Source organism: Panthera tigris, chromosome F3 (genome assembly GCF_018350195.1).
Source record: "Panthera tigris isolate Pti1 chromosome F3, P.tigris_Pti1_mat1.1, whole genome shotgun sequence".
Taxonomy (NCBI): Eukaryota; Metazoa; Chordata; class Mammalia; order Carnivora; family Felidae; genus Panthera; species Panthera tigris.
The window spans coordinates 509,297-526,743 of NC_056678.1; positions in this window are offsets into that span (position 1 = coordinate 509,297).

The window sequence follows — 17,447 nt, forward strand, 5'->3', positions numbered from 1 at the left end:
GCGCGCGCGTGTGTGTCTGAGAGAGACAGAAAATGCGGGAAAGGGAAACACACAGAGTATGAGACACACTCGTGAGAGGGTGAGGTGACTGAGAGAGAGATGTGTTTTCCCCAGTAGATACGTGCCATGGACACTTGACAAGACTCATGTTTACATTCTCAAAAAAACTCCTCATACTGCACACTATAAGGATTATTGCTGAGCGTGGCTCAGCAGTGACATTCATTCCATGGAGGCAAAGCCTCCATATGCTCTGGCCCATGTTCATATTAAAGAACAGTCCAGAGCTATTCTTGAGCAGTGCCAACAATGTACTGACGTATATTCTGTTTCCTTCTAGGTGTCCCTAAGGAGGAAAAAGTGTGGGCCGTTTGTGTAAGAAGACACCAAGGTGTTGCTGAGGTGAACTTGCCTGTCTTTGCCTATGGAAGACAAGTTGATTACTTAGAGTATCTCCAGTCATATTCGGTGACATAGGACAATGTACATTTTACATGATAGCATTACATTCCCTGGTAGGGAGATTGGTTGTCTCTTGCCAACCGTAACTTGATAAAGGGGACATTAACTGCTGGCAATGCCAATCCTGCTAATAAACAGTGTCCTAGGATCTTTTCCTGAGTAGCAATTTTTCTTGCTTGGGTGAGGAATTTTGTAGTCGGCACCCTAAGTGGTCTTGAGAGACACATCCCCAGGAGAAAAGAACTTCTGACAGGCACCTATTTCATTAGCTTTTGGAGACCTTTGACGCAAGCACTGTGTGCCATCTGGTTTCCTAAAGTCAAGAGGAGAACCAAAGACCAGTGCAATGCGTGTTCATCATGATCTGACCCTGATGGGGTTTCTTTCCTGTGCATTCAGGTCGTCGCGAGAGCAATGGAAAATGGTATGCGTTTTGGACTCTGTCTCTCCTGATGAAAGACTGCATATATTCAGGAAGATGGGGCATTCCTGCTGGCATCAGTCTAGAGAGCTGTTCTGACTCCAGGTTCCTTGTAAGAAAGAGGCTTGAGGGTATGGAGAAAAGACAGATTTCCCAGGGGAAAACCTATGTCCATGTTTACAGTGTGAGGAAGACAATGTATTCACTGTGGTTTTGTGTGTGTGTGTGTGTGTGTGTGTGTGTGTGTGTGTGTATGCCCACGTGTGTGTTTGAGAGAGACAGAAGCTGAGGGACAGGGAAGGAGACAAGGAAACACACTAAGAGAAAGGGACACACACATTCATTAGAGAGACAGGGAGAGAGGAGAGGCAGCGAGAGATGTGTCCTTCCCCAGGAGATATGCGCCAGTGACACTGCACAATAACCAATGTCTATATTCTCAAAAATTTCCTCATACTACTGCACATTTCAAGGAATACTGCTGAGCGTGGCTCACCAGCAACATTCAGTCCATGCAGGTAACCAAAGCCTCCATATGCTCTGGCCCATGTTCATAGCAAGGGACAGTCCCTGAGTTATTCTTGAGCAGCACCAATAAGGTACTGACACGTATTCTGTGTCCTTCTAGGTGTCCCTAAGTAGGAAAAGCAGCAGTCCCATCCTGTCATGAGTCACCAGGCTGTTGGTGAGGTGAGCTTCTTGTCTTTCCTTGAGGAACACAAGTGCTTTCTTAGGGTCTTTCCAATCAACTTCTGTTGTACATATGACAGTCTACATTTTCGATGATCCTGTTACTTTCCCTGATGGGGACAGTGGTGAGTGGTTGCCTCTTGCCAACTGTCACCTTGGTCAGGGGGACATTAACCACTTGGCTGTGCCAAACCTAGTAATAAACAGTGTCCTAGGACTTTTTCGTCAGCAGCAATTTTTCTTGCTTGGGTGAAGAATTTTGTCGTCGGCACCCTAAGTGGTCTTGAGAGACACATCCCCAGGAGAAAACACCTCCTGATAGGCATCCTATTCATTTGCTTTTGGAGACCTTTGACTCGAGCACCGTGTGCATCTGGTTTCCGAAAGTCAAGAGGAGAACCAAAGACCAGTGCAATGCCTGTTCATCATGATCTGACCCTGATGGGGTTTCTTTTCTCTACATTCAGGTCGCCACGGGAGCAATGGAATATGGTATGTACTTTGGAATCCGTCCCCTGCTGATGAAATAATCTAAATGGTCAGGAAGTTGGGATATTCCTGCTGGCATCAGTCTAGAGAGCTACCCTGACTCCAGGTTCCCTGTAGGACAGAGGTTTGAGGGTGTGGAGAAAAGACAGATTTCCCAGGGGAAAACCTGTGTGCATGTTTATTTACAGTGTGAGGAAGACAATGTATTCACTGTGTGTGTTGTGTGTGTGTGTGTGTGTGTGTGTGTGTGTGCGTGCGCGTGTGTGTCTGAGACAGAAAATGCGGGAAAGGGAAACACACAGAGTATGAGACACACTCGTGAGAGGGTGAGGTGACTGAGAGAGAGATGTGTTTTCCCCAGTAGATACGTGCCATGGACACTTGACAAGACTCATGTTTACATTCTCAAAAAAACTCCTCATACTGCACACTATAAGGATTATCGCTGAGCGTGGCTCAGCAGTGACATTCATTCCATGGAGGCAAAGCCTCCATATGCTCTGGCCCATGTTCATATTAAAGAACAGTCCAGAGCTATTCTTGAGCAGTGCCAACAATGTACTGACGTATATTCTGTTTCCTTCTAGGTGTCCCTAAGGAGGAAAAAGTGTGGGCCGTTTGTGTAAGAAGACACCAAGGTGTTGCTGAGGTGAACTTGCCTGTCTTTGCCTATGGAAGACAAGTTGATTACTTAGAGTATCTCCAGTCATATTCGGTGACATAGGACAATGTACATTTTACATGATAGCATTACATTCCCTGGTAGGGAGATTGGTTGTCTCTTGCCAACCGTAACTTGATAAAGGGGACATTAACTGCTGGCAATGCCAATCCTGCTAATAAACAGTGTCATAGGATCTTTTCCTGAGTAGCAATTTTTCTTGCTTGGGTGAGGAATTTTGTAGTCGGCACCCTAAGTGGTCTTGAGAGACACATCCCCAGGAGAAAACAACTCCTGGTAGGCATCCTATTCATTTGCTTTTGGGGACCTTTGACTCGAGCACTGTGTGCCATCTGGTTTCCTAAAGTCAAGAGGAGAACCAAAGACCAGTGCAATGCGTGTTCATCATGATCTGACCCTGATGGGGTTTCTTTCCTGTGCATTCAGGTCGTCGCGAGAGCAATGGAAAATGGTATGCGTTTTGGACTCTGTCTCTCCTGATGAAAGACTGCATATATTCAGGAAGATGGGGCATTCCTGCTGGCATCAGTCTAGAGAGCTGTCCTGACTCCAGGTTCCTTGTAAGAAAGAGGCTTGAGGGTATGGAGAAAAGACAGATTTCCCAGGGGAAAACCTATGTCCATGTTTACAGTGTGAGGAAGACAATGTATTCACTGTGGTTTTGTGTGTGTGTGTGTGTGTGTGTGTGTGTGTGTATGCCCACGTGTGTGTTTGAGAGAGACAGAAGCTGAGGGACAGGGAAGGAGACAAGGAAACACACTAAGAGAAAGGGACACACACATTCATTAGAGAGACAGGGAGAGAGGAGAGGCAGCGAGAGATGTGTCCTTCCCCAGGAGATATGCGCCAGTGACACTGCACAATAACCAATGTCTATATTCTCAAAAATTTCCTCATACTACTGCACATTTCAAGGAATACTGCTGAGCGTGGCTCACCAGTAACATTCAGTCCATGCAGGTAACCAAAGCCTCCATATGCTCTGGCCCATGTTCATAGCAAGGGACAGTCCCTGAGTTATTCTTGAGCAGCACCAATAAGGTACTGACACGTATTCTGTGTCCTTCTAGGTGTCCCTAAGTAGGAAAAGCAGCAGTCCCATCCTGTCATGAGTCACCAGGCTGTTGGTGAGGTGAGCTTCTTGTCTTTCCTTGAGGAACACAAGTGCTTTCTTAGGGTCTTTCCAATCAACTTCTGTTGTACATATGACAGTCTACATTTTCGATGATCCTGTTACTTTCCCTGATGGGGACAGGGGTGAGTGGTTGCCTCTTGCCAACTGTCACCTTGGTCAGGGGGACATTAACCACTTGGCTGTGCCAAACCTAGTAATAAACAGTGTCATAGGATCTTTTCCTGAGTAGCAATTTTTCTTGCTTGGGTGAGGAATTTTGTAGTCGGCACCCTAAGTGGTCTTGAGAGACACATCCCCAGGAGAAAACACCTCCTGATAGGCATCCTATTCATTTGCTTTTGGAGACCTTTGACTCGAGCACCGTGTGCATCTGGTTTCCGAAAGTCAAGAGGAGAACCAAAGACCAGTGCAATGCCTGTTCATCATGATCTGACCCTGATGGGGTTTCTTTTCTCTACATTCAGGTCGCCACGGGAGCAATGGAATATGGTATGTACTTTGGAATCCGTCCCCTGCTGATGAAATAATCTAAATGGTCAGGAAGTTGGGATATTCCTGCTGGCATCAGTCTAGAGAGCTACCCTGACTCCAGGTTCCCTGTAGGACAGAGGCTTGAGGGTGTGGAGAAAAGACAGATTTCCCAGGGGAAAACCTGTGTGCATGTTTATTTACAGTGTGAGGAAGACAATGTATTCACTGTGTGTGTGTGTGTGTGTGTGTGTGTGTGTGTGTGTGTGCATGCGCGTGTGTGTCTGAGAGAGACAGAAAATGCGGGAAAGGGAAACACACAGAGTATGAGACACACTCGTGAGAGGGTGAGGTGACTGAGAGAGATGTGTTTTCCCCAGTAGATACGTGCCATGGACACTTGACAAGACTCATGTTTACATTCTCAAAAAAACTCCTCATACTGCACACTATAAGGATTATTGCTGAGCGTGGCTCAGCAGTGACATTCATTCCATGGAGGCAAAGCCTCCATATGCTCTGGCCCATGTTCATATTAAAGAACAGTCCAGAGCTATTCTTGAGCAGTGCCAACAATGTACTGACGTATATTCTGTTTCCTTCTAGGTGTCCCTAAGGAGGAAAAAGTGTGGGCCGTTCGTGTAAGAAGACACCAAGGTGTTGCTGAGGTGAACTTGCCTGTCTTTGCCTATGGAAGACAAGTTGATTACTTAGAGTATCTCCAGTCATATTCGGTGACATAGGACAATGTACATTTTACATGATAGCATTACATTCCCTGGTAGGGAGATTGGTTGTCTCTTGCCAACCGTAACTTGATAAAGGGGACATTAACTGCTGGCAATGCCAATCCTGCTAATAAACAGTGTCCTAGGATCTTTTCCTGAGTAGCAATTTTTCTTGCTTGGGTGAGGAATTTTGTAGTCGGCACCCTAAGTGGTCTTGAGAGACACATCCCCAGGAAAAAGAACTTCTGACAGGCACCTATTTCATTAGCTTTTGGAGACCTTTGACGCAAGCACTGTGTGCCATCTGGTTTCCTAAAGTCAAGAGGAGAACCAAAGACCAGTGCAATGCGTGTTCATCATGATCTGACCCTGATGGGGTTTCTTTCCTGTGCATTCAGGTCGTCGCGAGAGCAATGGAAAATGGTATGCGTTTTGGACTCTGTCTCTCCTGATGAAAGACTGCATATATTCAGGAAGATGGGGCATTCCTGCTGGCATCAGTCTAGAGAGCTGTCCTGACTCCAGGTTCCTTGTAAGAAAGAGGCTTGAGGGTATGGAGAAAAGACAGATTTCCCAGGGGAAAACCTATGTCCATGTTTACAGTGTGAGGAAGACAATGTATTCACTGTGGTTTTGTGTGTGTGTGTGTGTGTGTGTGTGTGTGTATGCCCACGTGTGTGTTTGAGAGAGACAGAAGCTGAGGGACAGGGAAGGAGACAAGGAAACACACTAAGAGAAAGGGACACACACATTCATTAGAGAGACAGGGAGAGAGGAGAGGCAGCGAGAGATGTGTCCTTCCCCAGGAGATATGCGCCAGTGACACTGCACAATAACCAATGTCTATATTCTCAAAAATTTCCTCATACTACTGCACATTTCAAGGAATACTGCTGAGCGTGGCTCACCAGCAACATTCAGTCCATGCAGGTAACCAAAGCCTCCATATGCTCTGGCCCATGTTCATAGCAAGGGACAGTCCCTGAGTTATTCTTGAGCAGCACCAATAAGGTACTGACACGTATTCTGTGTCCTTCTAGGTGTCCCTAAGTAGGAAAAGCAGCAGTCCCATCCTGTCATGAGTCACCAGGCTGTTGGTGAGGTGAGCTTCTTGTCTTTCCTTGAGGAACACAAGTGCTTTCTTAGGGTCTTTCCAATCAACTTCTGTTGTACATATGACAGTCTACATTTTCGATGATCCTGTTACTTTCCCTGATGGGGACAGGGGTGAGTGGTTGCCTCTTGCCAACTGTCACCTTGGTCAGGGGGACATTAACCACTTGGCTGTGCCAAACCTAGTAATAAACAGTGTCATAGGATCTTTTCCTGAGTAGCAATTTTTCTTGCTTGGGTGAGGAATTTTGTAGTCGGCACCCTAAGTGGTCTTGAGAGACACATCCCCAGGAGAAAACACCTCCTGATAGGCATCCTATTCATTTGCTTTTGGAGACCTTTGACTCGAGCACCGTGTGCATCTGGTTTCCGAAAGTCAAGAGGAGAACCAAAGACCAGTGCAATGCCTGTTCATCATGATCTGACCCTGATGGGGTTTCTTTTCTCTACATTCAGGTCGCCACGGGAGCAATGGAATATGGTATGTACTTTGGAATCCGTCCCCTGCTGATGAAATAATCTAAATGGTCAGGAAGTTGGGATATTCCTGCTGGCATCAGTCTAGAGAGCTACCCTGACTCCAGGTTCCCTGTAGGACAGAGGCTTGAGGGTGTGGAGAAAAGACAGATTTCCCAGGGGAAAACCTGTGTGCATGTTTATTTACAGTGTGAGGAAGACAATGTATTCACTGTGTGTGTGTGTGTGTGTGTGTGTGTGTGTGTGTGTGTGTGTGCATGCGCGTGTGTGTCTGAGAGAGACAGAAAATGCGGGAAAGGGAAACACACAGAGTATGAGACACACTCGTGAGAGGGTGAGGTGACTGAGAGAGAGATGTGTTTTCCCCAGTAGATACGTGCCATGGACACTTGACAAGACTCATGTTTACATTCTCAAAAAAACTCCTCATACTGCACACTATAAGGATTATTGCTGAGCGTGGCTCAGCAGTGACATTCATTCCATGGAGGCAAAGCCTCCATATGCTCTGGCCCATGTTCATATTAAAGAACAGTCCAGAGCTATTCTTGAGCAGTGCCAACAATGTACTGACGTATATTCTGTTTCCTTCTAGGTGTCCCTAAGGAGGAAAAAGTGTGGGCCGTTCGTGTAAGAAGACACCAAGGTGTTGCTGAGGTGAACTTGCCTGTCTTTGCCTATGGAAGACAAGTTGATTACTTAGAGTATCTCCAGTCATATTCGGTGACATAGGACAATGTACATTTTACATGATAGCATTACATTCCCTGGTAGGGAGATTGGTTGTCTCTTGCCAACCGTAACTTGATAAAGGGGACATTAACTGCTGGCAATGCCAATCCTGCTAATAAACAGTGTCATAGGATCTTTTCCTGAGTAGCAATTTTTCTTGCTTGGGTGAGGAATTTTGTAGTCGGCACCCTAAGTGGTCTTGAGAGACACATCCCCAGGAGAAAACAACTCCTGGTAGGCATCCTATTCATTTGCTTTTGGGGACCTTTGACTCGAGCACTGTGTGCTATTTGGGGGTATTTAGGGGGTATCTAGGATGTGGTTATGGGGAGGGCCCTCCCAGAGGAGACGAGGCTCTGTCCCCTGCCACAAAAGGGTCTAGACTTATCAAAAGGATGATGAGTCCGTAGAAACTGGGTCTGAGGGATGAAGGAAGGAGCAGGGAAAGTGGATACTCAGAGCCAGAACAGCCCTGTGTTCATTCTCAGCCAAGTCTAGGCTTAGTCCATGCAGCTTAGACACTTCAGTCAATAGCCAGTGAGACATGGAAGGCCACAGACAATTTATGAAGCCACCAAAGCACCAGCCCAGGTGGCCAGTTTCCCAACCACTTCACAATACCTGCTCAGCCAGAGCTGGTCAGTTGAAGGGAAGCTAATTCTTAGCAGAGCCATCGTGTGACCATTGGTTTGGAATGTCCTGGCTTCTGAGTCAGCTTGGGAGCCAAACACCCGTGGTCACTGAGGGTGTTCAACTGGTCACCTGGAAGGCACCACGTGAGATGGCTGATGGCGTGAAGGTGCCGGAGAAGGATGGCCCACGTTGGGCTTCCCCTCATCCTTCGGAGGGGCTTCGCTTGGGGGCAACTGTATCGTGTTGTGGGTCGAGGATTGAAACCTAGAGATGGGAGACTGAGTTAGGATCTGGGTTTTTCTCTTGGCTCAGGCACCTCCTGCAAGGCATCAACTGTCTCCTTCACAGAAAATGGGGCAGGAGGATTTGAGGAAGAGACTGAGGGGCCCCTGGTTAGGGGTACAGGGCATGATTTCAGGTGTTCAGAGATCTCTCTCTCCAGGGAACCAGCTAAATTTCTGTCTTGAACACCCAACTCAACAGTGTAGTGACTTTTGGCGAATCACTTTTTCTCTCTAAATTTGAATGCCCCCGCTGTAAAATACAGATGGCAGGCCCTGCTCTGCCGCCTCCCACCTCAACAGGGCTGACACAGAAACCACAGGAGATCACAGATACTCTCTTTGAGCTGTAAAGCATCTCTCCATATAAAGGCTAACAGGAAGCTTATATCCCCCCCTGCTGTGGAGCCATCCACATCCCCTCTCTGGATTCAACCACTAGTCTACCTTACTCAGTGATTGAACACTAGGGAAGTTATGGAACACCACTTCTTTTTCTGAAGATCTTACTTGTGTTTAGTCATTTTGAGCTCACAACTTAATACTAAAAATTAGGCCCTATTAACATTTCAGTATCTCAGAACAGAGAAACAAGTCACAGAGGGGTCTATACAACCTTCTCAGGTACGTAGAGCTTCTAAGCAGAGTTTTGACCCAGGCCGTCAGTCACAGACTATGTACTTGCTGTGCTTCTACAGTGGCTCAGGGAAATAAAGCTATTTGCTCACAAGATCTGTCTGTTGGGTGTTCTAGGCGTACACCCAACTAACTGCACGATCTCCAGACGTCCAACTTGGCTTCACGAGGCTCTGCTGGTCAGCTGGCAAATAATGGAATCAAAAGATTGACTGTGAATACATTATCGCTGATTTCCCTATGGACTTCTACAGCAAGGTGTCAACAGTTCTCTCTGTTGCAATGCTTTTCCCAGGATCTTGTTTCAAGGATGAAGAAGAAATGTTCCCCTGAGGTCAAGAATATCAACTGGCACCAGGCAGTGCTTCAGAAAACTCCACATCTGGCAAACAACAGGAGGTACTCTATAAATGACCCCATTGAGGTATGTGGAGATTCACTGATTAAGCTCATTCAAGAAGGATTCTACTTTAGTCAGTGTCCCATATTTAATAGAAAACCATAAAATCTAAACCATATTCTTCTGTATGCAAAGGGGAATGATCAAGGCAATCAGTATCAGTTGTGCTGTAACTGTATAGAAGTCAAGATACATTTCTAACTCAAGATTGGGCACACGTTTTACACTAAACAACATCTCTCGCTGTTGTATAGACCTTTAGCTGACTTGTGAACCTTGGCTCTAATAGATCTCTTCCTGAAACAGTGTTTACAGATTTTTAAAAACCTCAATAGGCATTATTTAGAACAGGAGGTTTAGATGAATGTAAGAGTTGAACAGATAATGTAGAAAGTTCCCATATTCTACCCCTCCAGTTTCCCCACTTGATAACATCTAACACGAGTGTAATACCTTTGGTATAATTAGCAAAATCATAATGAAACGTTTTCATTAAATTAAAGTCGCAGCTTCCATTGAAATTCACTCTTTGTGCTTTGACATTCTATGAATTTTGACAAACGCATAATGTCGTGCATCACGGTGACAATATTCTACAGAAATCCATACACCAGTGTCCCTAACCGCGCTATCCAGGGGAGCAGCCACTGATCAGATGTGCCTGCTTATGCTTAAGTTAATTAATGTAAATGAAGTTAAACACTCAAGCAGTTGAATATCCCTGCTGCTTTGGAGACTGAGGAATGGGGTATGAAATCCGAGAGAAGGAGGAAATCTATGTGAAGCTTTGTTTTGTTCTGTTTTTCATATGTCAGCGTCATAACAGTAGGAGATACTGTGTGTGGGCTTCAAGTGTGTTTTGCTTTTCAAGATTATCTTTCCCCCAAGACCAGCTCTTTTCTGCTTCTCCTCCACCGAGCATCAGAGCCTCAATTACATTTGGTTTGCACGTTTTGCGAATTGAACAGGGAAGTTACTACATTGGGTTCGGTCTGACCTGTGACAGAAGTCGTCTGGGGAGATACACTGTCACACATGCTTGAACTGGAGGCCAAGTGCTACCGTGTGAGCCGGAGGCTGGGGATGTGGGGACCCTCTTCTCTGCACCTTCAGGTCTCAGCCCAGCACCTGCATGGGACACCCTCAGCCTTGCCCCTGGGTGAAAGGACGCTCCCGGAGTGGGCATCACAGAAAATGTACCCTCTCAGCCTCCTGCAGAAGTGAGGTGGGAGGTGCACCTTGGAGCACGCTTCTCTCAGGATCAGAATAAATCCCGCACACGTGAGTCCAGGTGAGAGAGGCCTGCGTGCAGCTGCCCTGAGACCCTCCCTGGTTGGCGGGAATTCTTGAAGCCTGTGTGAAGGCTGCTGGGCTGGCCACACACCCTGGCTCTCACGGCCCCACTGAGCTCTCTCCTGGGACTGGCCAGGCCCAGAGACTCCGAGCAGCAGACAGGAGTCCCTGCCCCTGTCACAACCTGCTGCTCCAGCCACACGGTCCTGGCCCATCCTGTGACCTTCGCTCAGGCCTGCCCGGGGTCTCCCCCCAGTCTTTCCAGGGCTCAGGCAAAGGCTGGCAGCTACAGTGTTCGTGTGGCTTCACCTACTATAGAACCCCTATCACGCTGCTTGTGGATTAGGGAAATTTGGACCAAGTACTTTTAATTTCATGTTTATCCTCTTAGGGGCTAGGAAAGGTACAGGGTCCTGAGGATTAAGTATCCCCAAGTACCTAAGGTCGCCCCAGGCACAGGACAGACACTCTGTGTGTGGCAGTGGTTGCCATTCTCTCTGACAGGGCCCAGCACAACCCCAGACCTGTGGCAGGTATCCCAGGGGGGTTGGCTGCATTGGTTACTTGATCAACTGATTGGTTAGGGAGGCTGGCAGTATACCCGTGATCATTCCCCCCCTCCTCCCATATGACACAACAGTCTGGTCGGTGGAGGTGACAGGAAAAGGGAAAGGACACGGGAGATAGAAGGGAAGCAGCAGGTTGTGAGTACTGAGGAAGGCAACGTCACGCACAGAAATGCACGGAGACAGCGGCTGCCTTCTAAGAAGGACAAGATGACACCAGTGTTCATTCCAGGCCACAATTATGGAATGTGAGGGCTGAAAAAGTACATTGGAGATCAGAGACCCAGTCCCTCATCGTGGCCCCAGGGAGGAGTGCAGAGCTGAGGTCAGAATGGGGCCTGAGATCAGCCCTTATCCTGCCAGGAGCAGTGAGTATGAGTTCTCACTGTCCCCTGTCCTTTCCCAAGGCCACCCCTTCCAGGCCACAGCTGCCATGGTCCATGCCAAAGATTAATTGCAGATTATGAAGACTCAGAAAAAGGGAGCAAAATTCTGCACCTAATTTCTTTCCTCTGTCATGTCCTTCACTTTCTTGCATTTCCCATCCATAAGCTCCTTCTTCTGTGGCTCTTCACCACTCCCTCTTTGAACGATTCTCATCCTGAAGAACCTGGTCCTGTCCAGACACAGGACATCCTCACATCTCCAGTGTCTATAAGATCTCCCGCCACCCCCTCACCTGCTTTCCGAGCAGCGCCTTGGGTCCAGACCTGAGTCTGCACTCCTGGATCCTGCTCAGCCACCCTGAGTGGTGGACTGGGAGCAGGGTGGGGGCGGAGGATGGATGGGCCCACCTGCCTGAGAGGCTCCCCCAGAAGACTGGGGGTTCCAGGAACCCCGCAATTGGTGCTCTCCTGCCCCAGGGAGGGGCGTGGTGCTCTGGACAGGCTCGATCCTTCTCTTCCCACCAGCTGGCAGGGGTCAGAAAGTCTCTTCCCCCAGGCTCAAGAGGGGGGTGGGTGAAGAAGGTGAGAGGCGATAAAGTGGAAGAGTAAGAGGAAATGTGGAATGTGGCGAGGGCGGGAGGAAAAGCAGAAGGCAAATGAGGGCCCACATCTCCGCGGCTTCCCTGACTTTCTCTTGGGCCCCTCGGGAAAGGCAACCAAAGGGAAGGGAGCCCTGTGGCGGCCATATTGCATGTGATCGTGCAAGGGAGAGACAGAAGGGTGGTAAGAACCAGCACAGGGAAGGGGAGGGATGCCCTGAGCACATCTCTCCTGGAAACGGATACCTGCTCCATATTTCCAGGGGTGCATGGCCCTGACTCTGCCCAAGTCGGGCCTCCTGGGAAAAGTGAAGGCAGAGGCCCTGCGCTCCCTGGCATGTAAGCACGGCGGCTCCCCAGGTCCAGATCTGCAGACCCGTGACCGCACAGCAGCCTGGGCATAAAGTAGGGGCCACCGCAGCCTCCAGCCCGGGCTGGGAGTAGCCCAAGCCCTTGGGGTAGTCAGCTTCTGCGGAGCCCTGTGGACAGCCTGGATCACCTCAAACTGGGGTTCTATAATTTTTTGTTTTAATATACATATATATAAATTTTGTTTATATATTATTTGTTTATATATATATATATAAAAATCAAAACACACATGGAAATGAAGGGAAATTCAGTGCAGTGTCCATTAGGGAATTTGTAAGGAGGTAGAATTGCAAATTGCTTATGTTTCTTTTATTTTTCAATTTTTTAAATTAATTCAAATATAACTGGTTTAATTCCATTTGTGTTATTTTTATTTTTATTTTTTTTTAGGTTTCATTACATCTTAGACAGTAGTGTCTTCTGTAGCCTTTTCGCACTGAAACACATTAAGCCATAAAGATTATTATTTTTTTACTACCTCATCATAAGCTTCTTTAAAAGGAAAGGCACATGTCAGGCATTTGGATGTAATGGGGAGGAAAGATACTGAGGAAGAAAAGGGAAGCCCTCTAAGTGTCACTTCGATGGTGCAGGTGTCATGCTAGGCCCTATCACAGGTGGATGAGGGGACATCATCACCTCCGCCCTCCAGCCCTGTGTCATCAGACCTCCTGCTCCTCACAGGCTAGGGGTGGGACTTGGGCTTTTCCTCCTGCAGTCCGGAGCCTCCCCTTTCTTCTGCTCCAATACCCTGTTCAAGGGACCAGACGCTTGAGGGCTGCACGGCCACATGCCCGGGTTAAATCTCTCCTGGAGGACACTTAACACCGTCAGCCAACGACAATGCCCTTAGCCAAGAGCCCCAAACAGGCCCCTGGGGGTGTCTGGGCCCAAGGTTACCTTCCAAGACTGGAGGAGTCTTTGGGGTCCCACACACCCACCCCAGGCACCCCTCCTCCCTCCACCTCTGTGCCTCTGCAGGGAATAGGGCACCCGTGTTTGCTGCTGCTTTGACACCTGTGAAGGAAGCACCAAGCAAGTGTCGGCTGGGGTCTCAGAGCACCTACGTGTCTAGAAGCTTAAGAAGACAGGAGGTCATGGACGAAGGGCTACCCGCTAACTCAGTGCCAGCCTCTGAGCATGTGAATTGTATAGATTCTGTCTTAGTTGCAGAGATATATTTTATAGTTAATTCTGGAGGATTTTACATCAAGCAAAATTTATCTTTTGCCTGCTTTATCTTGAACTCATTTTTATGTAAAATAAAACAGACAAAAGCACATGATGCATAGGTAGCAGAAGCTGAATTACCGTGGGCACCATACTTTGTAGCGGTGATTTTCCCTCTGTGAAAGACAAATGCTTGTCTCTTTTTTTTTAAATAGATTTTTAGGGTTTTTTTTATTTTTTTCTTTTTTTATATTAAATATAATTTATTGTCAAAATGCTTTCCATACAACACCCAGTGCTCATCCCAACAGGTGCCCTCCTCCCTGCCCATCACCCACTTTCCCCTCTTCCCCACCCACCCCAATCCACCCTCAGTTTGTTCTCAGTATATTTAAGGTCTCTTATGGTTTGCCTCCCTCCCTCTCTGTAACTTTCCCCCCCCCTTCCACTCCCCCATGGTTCTCTGTTAAGTTTCTCAGGATCCACATATGAGTGAAAACATATGGTATCTTTCTCTGCCTGACTTTTTTCACTTAGCATAATACCCTCCAGTTCCATCCACGTTGCTACAAATGGCCAGATTTCATTCTTTCTCATTGCGAAGTAGGGAGATTCAGACAAATGCTTCTGAGAAGCGTCTTCCAGCTTCTCTGCCCTGCCCCCATGCCTGCACAGTGGAAATTGGATCCTCCCAGCTCCCCAGTTTGTCGCACTACCTTCCCAGGGTGCCACCACACTCTTGTGTGTCCTAATTATGTATAATCATCATGCTTGGGAAATACATGGTAGCCGATTTCATTCCTTACCCTAATAAGTTAGCAGTTATTTTTTATCTCCTTCTACAGGAGGCTGCCAGGGTGCTAGAGCCATTCAGTATATGGAACTAGGATTCGCGGCAGATATGTTTATAAGAAACCATAAAGCTGTACTTAAGATGTGTGCACTATACATACACTAGATAAAGCAGCCATTTAAAAAAAAAGGCAATATAAGAAATTTTCACATGAAGCGCACTTCAAGCCCAGGTGGCTTCCTTTAATTTCAAACAAACGTTGAAGATGAAAATATGCCTGTCTCTTCCAGAGAAACTTCCATCCAGACACGGAAATACACACTCTTCCAGAGAACAGATACAGAGGGAATATGCCCACATTGCTTTCATTGGATCAGAAGAAAATTGATGCCACCCCAGCAGTAGGCATGACAGGAAAGGGGGACACACAGGTCAACTCTCCTGGATGTAGATGTCAAAATCCAAAACCATACAGCATAAATCTGGAGATTTGGGAAGCCAATTGAGATCTCACAGTGGGATTCCAATGGGGGGATGTGGACAGAGTCAGTGGCACTTTGCGTGTTGCCCCAGGGGTGGTGAGAAGGGACAGTGCCATCGGGTTGGCGGAATAAATATTTGATGACCGAGGGAAGGAGAATCTGAGTGACTCTCAGGGAGAGCCCTGGGGTGGGTGTCACAGGCTGTGGCTATGGAGGGGACCCTCTAAGAGGACAGGGGACTCTGTCCCCTTCCACTGCCAGGGCCAGAGAAGGACAAGGAGTCTGGAGAGATTTTGTCACATAGAGAAGTAGGAAAGGTGTGCACTCAGAGCCAGTGCAGCCCCTGCCCTCCCTCAGCCAGGCTGCTCTGACAGCTGCTCGCATCAGTGGTCAGTAGGTAGTGGGGGACATGCCAGCTTCATCCATTAAAGCACCAAACACCAGCCCAGCAAGTCACGCCCTCATTAACCAGTGCTGTTCATCCAGGGTTGGCCGTTGAAGACCAAGCTCATCACTAGAGAGCTGTCATGTGGGTAGTGGGCTTGGAAATGCCCACATTCTGAGCTGCATGGGGGCATGTAGAGCACTGGCCAGATGCCCAGGAGCTCACATTGGACAGCTGATGTGTGAAGATGCTGCAGGCGGAGAGACATAGGTTGGACACCCTGACCCTTCAAGGGACTTCCTGTGCGGAAAGCGACATCGCTTTTGGGTCAGGGATCGAAACCTATGGGTGGAGGCTGAGGCAGGCATGTGCTCCCTTTGTGGTTTCACGGCAGGAGAGTTTGGGGATCGGAGGGCAAACAGGAGCTAGAGAACTCTGGGGGCTCCGGGATCTCTGTCCCTAGAAACCAACTACATTCCTGTCCCACATTGTCCTGTCATCAGCTTCTTCACTCTAGTTGCTTAAAATCTCTGAATTTCAGTGTCATGAACTACAAAATATGGGTTACTGCCCTGCCCTGTGCATTCCACGGAGTCTGATGGGGAGCACAGGAGATGATGGCAGATCTTCTCCACGAACAGGAAAGCCTCATGCCCACCTTAAGGCGGAAAGGTTACCTCCCACCCACCCTTGCCCTGTGGCCATCCAGGTTTCCTCTCTGCAGGCAACCACTCCTACGTTTCTTGCTTGTTCTTCCAGACATGTAATATTGGGTCACATGTGGAGCCCTTAGGAGGTCCCAGTCATTTTCCTTAGGCATTATTTGGATTTCTTATAGTAAGCTTTATAATACTAGTAAGTAGGTCCCATATCACAGAACGGGGAACTGAGGTCAGAGGGGTTAGGTAACTTTCCCAGGTATGTGTGGTTTCTAGTATGATCTGATACAGGTTATCAGGCACCAGCTCCCAGGCTCTCCGTCACTGTCCTCTGTATTGTCCTTTCCACATGGTCTCATCTAATGTCAGGTCCCTAGGCACAAGTCTGCTGGGGGTGGTAAGTGCATACCACATCGCAGTACCCCTCTTCTAAGCCCAGCTCAGACTCAGCTGGCTCCCCAGTCACTGGTGAACAAGGAGAATGGGAGTGTGACCTAGGGATGCGTGAATATTCCAGGTGCATATTAACAGTTCTCTCCCTTTTTAGTGTATTTTCTAGGATCATGGCTCAGATTACAAAAAGAGGATCCTAAGGGATTCAGACACAGAGCTCACAAGAAAGGTATCTGTGCTCAAGACAATCTACTGGCTTTCCCCAGCAGTGCTTCAGAGCATCAAGATGGCCATCTTTCCAAACAACAGGGCCGAGCCACAAATAACACTCCAATGAATGACTACTCCATTGAAGAAGGTAGTGTGGGTATAAAATCAGTAAGTAGATTCAAGAGGAGTAAGGGCAGTTTGTACAGTGGAGACTGGATGTTGGTGAGGATGGAAGGAGCAGGGAAGGTGTACACTCAGAGGCAGGGAGCCCCTGCCCACTCCTAGCCATGCCTTTGTCCAGGCTACTCAAATGGTGGGTCAGATCGTTCGTCAGGGAGACGCTGGGGCCTCTAGACTTCATCTGCCAGAGCACCAACCTAGCAGACCCCTTTCCTAGCTACTATCAACTGCTCATCACCCAGGTTTGGTCAGTTGACGATGACGCTAATTCACTGGGCAACGGTCCTGTGGGCAGTTGGTTTGGAATGTTCTGGGTTCTGAGACAGTTGGGAGTCAAACAGACAAGTGGTCATTCAGGGTGGTCACCTGGCCACCAGCAAGGCAGCTAGTAGCATCAAGCACTGGGGGGCATGGGATGGGGAGATGGGGATGTGTTTTTTGTTCTCACACCTCCTCCCATCAGGGGGAAAAGGCATTGTTTTCTGGGTCAGGGATTGAAATAGAGAGGCAGGAGTTGGGTTGGGTTTTGGGCCATTCTCTTGGGCCAGTACCTCCTTAGGGAGCCAGCTGTCTCCCTTCAGCAACCTTGGGGCCAAAGGATATGGGCCAGGG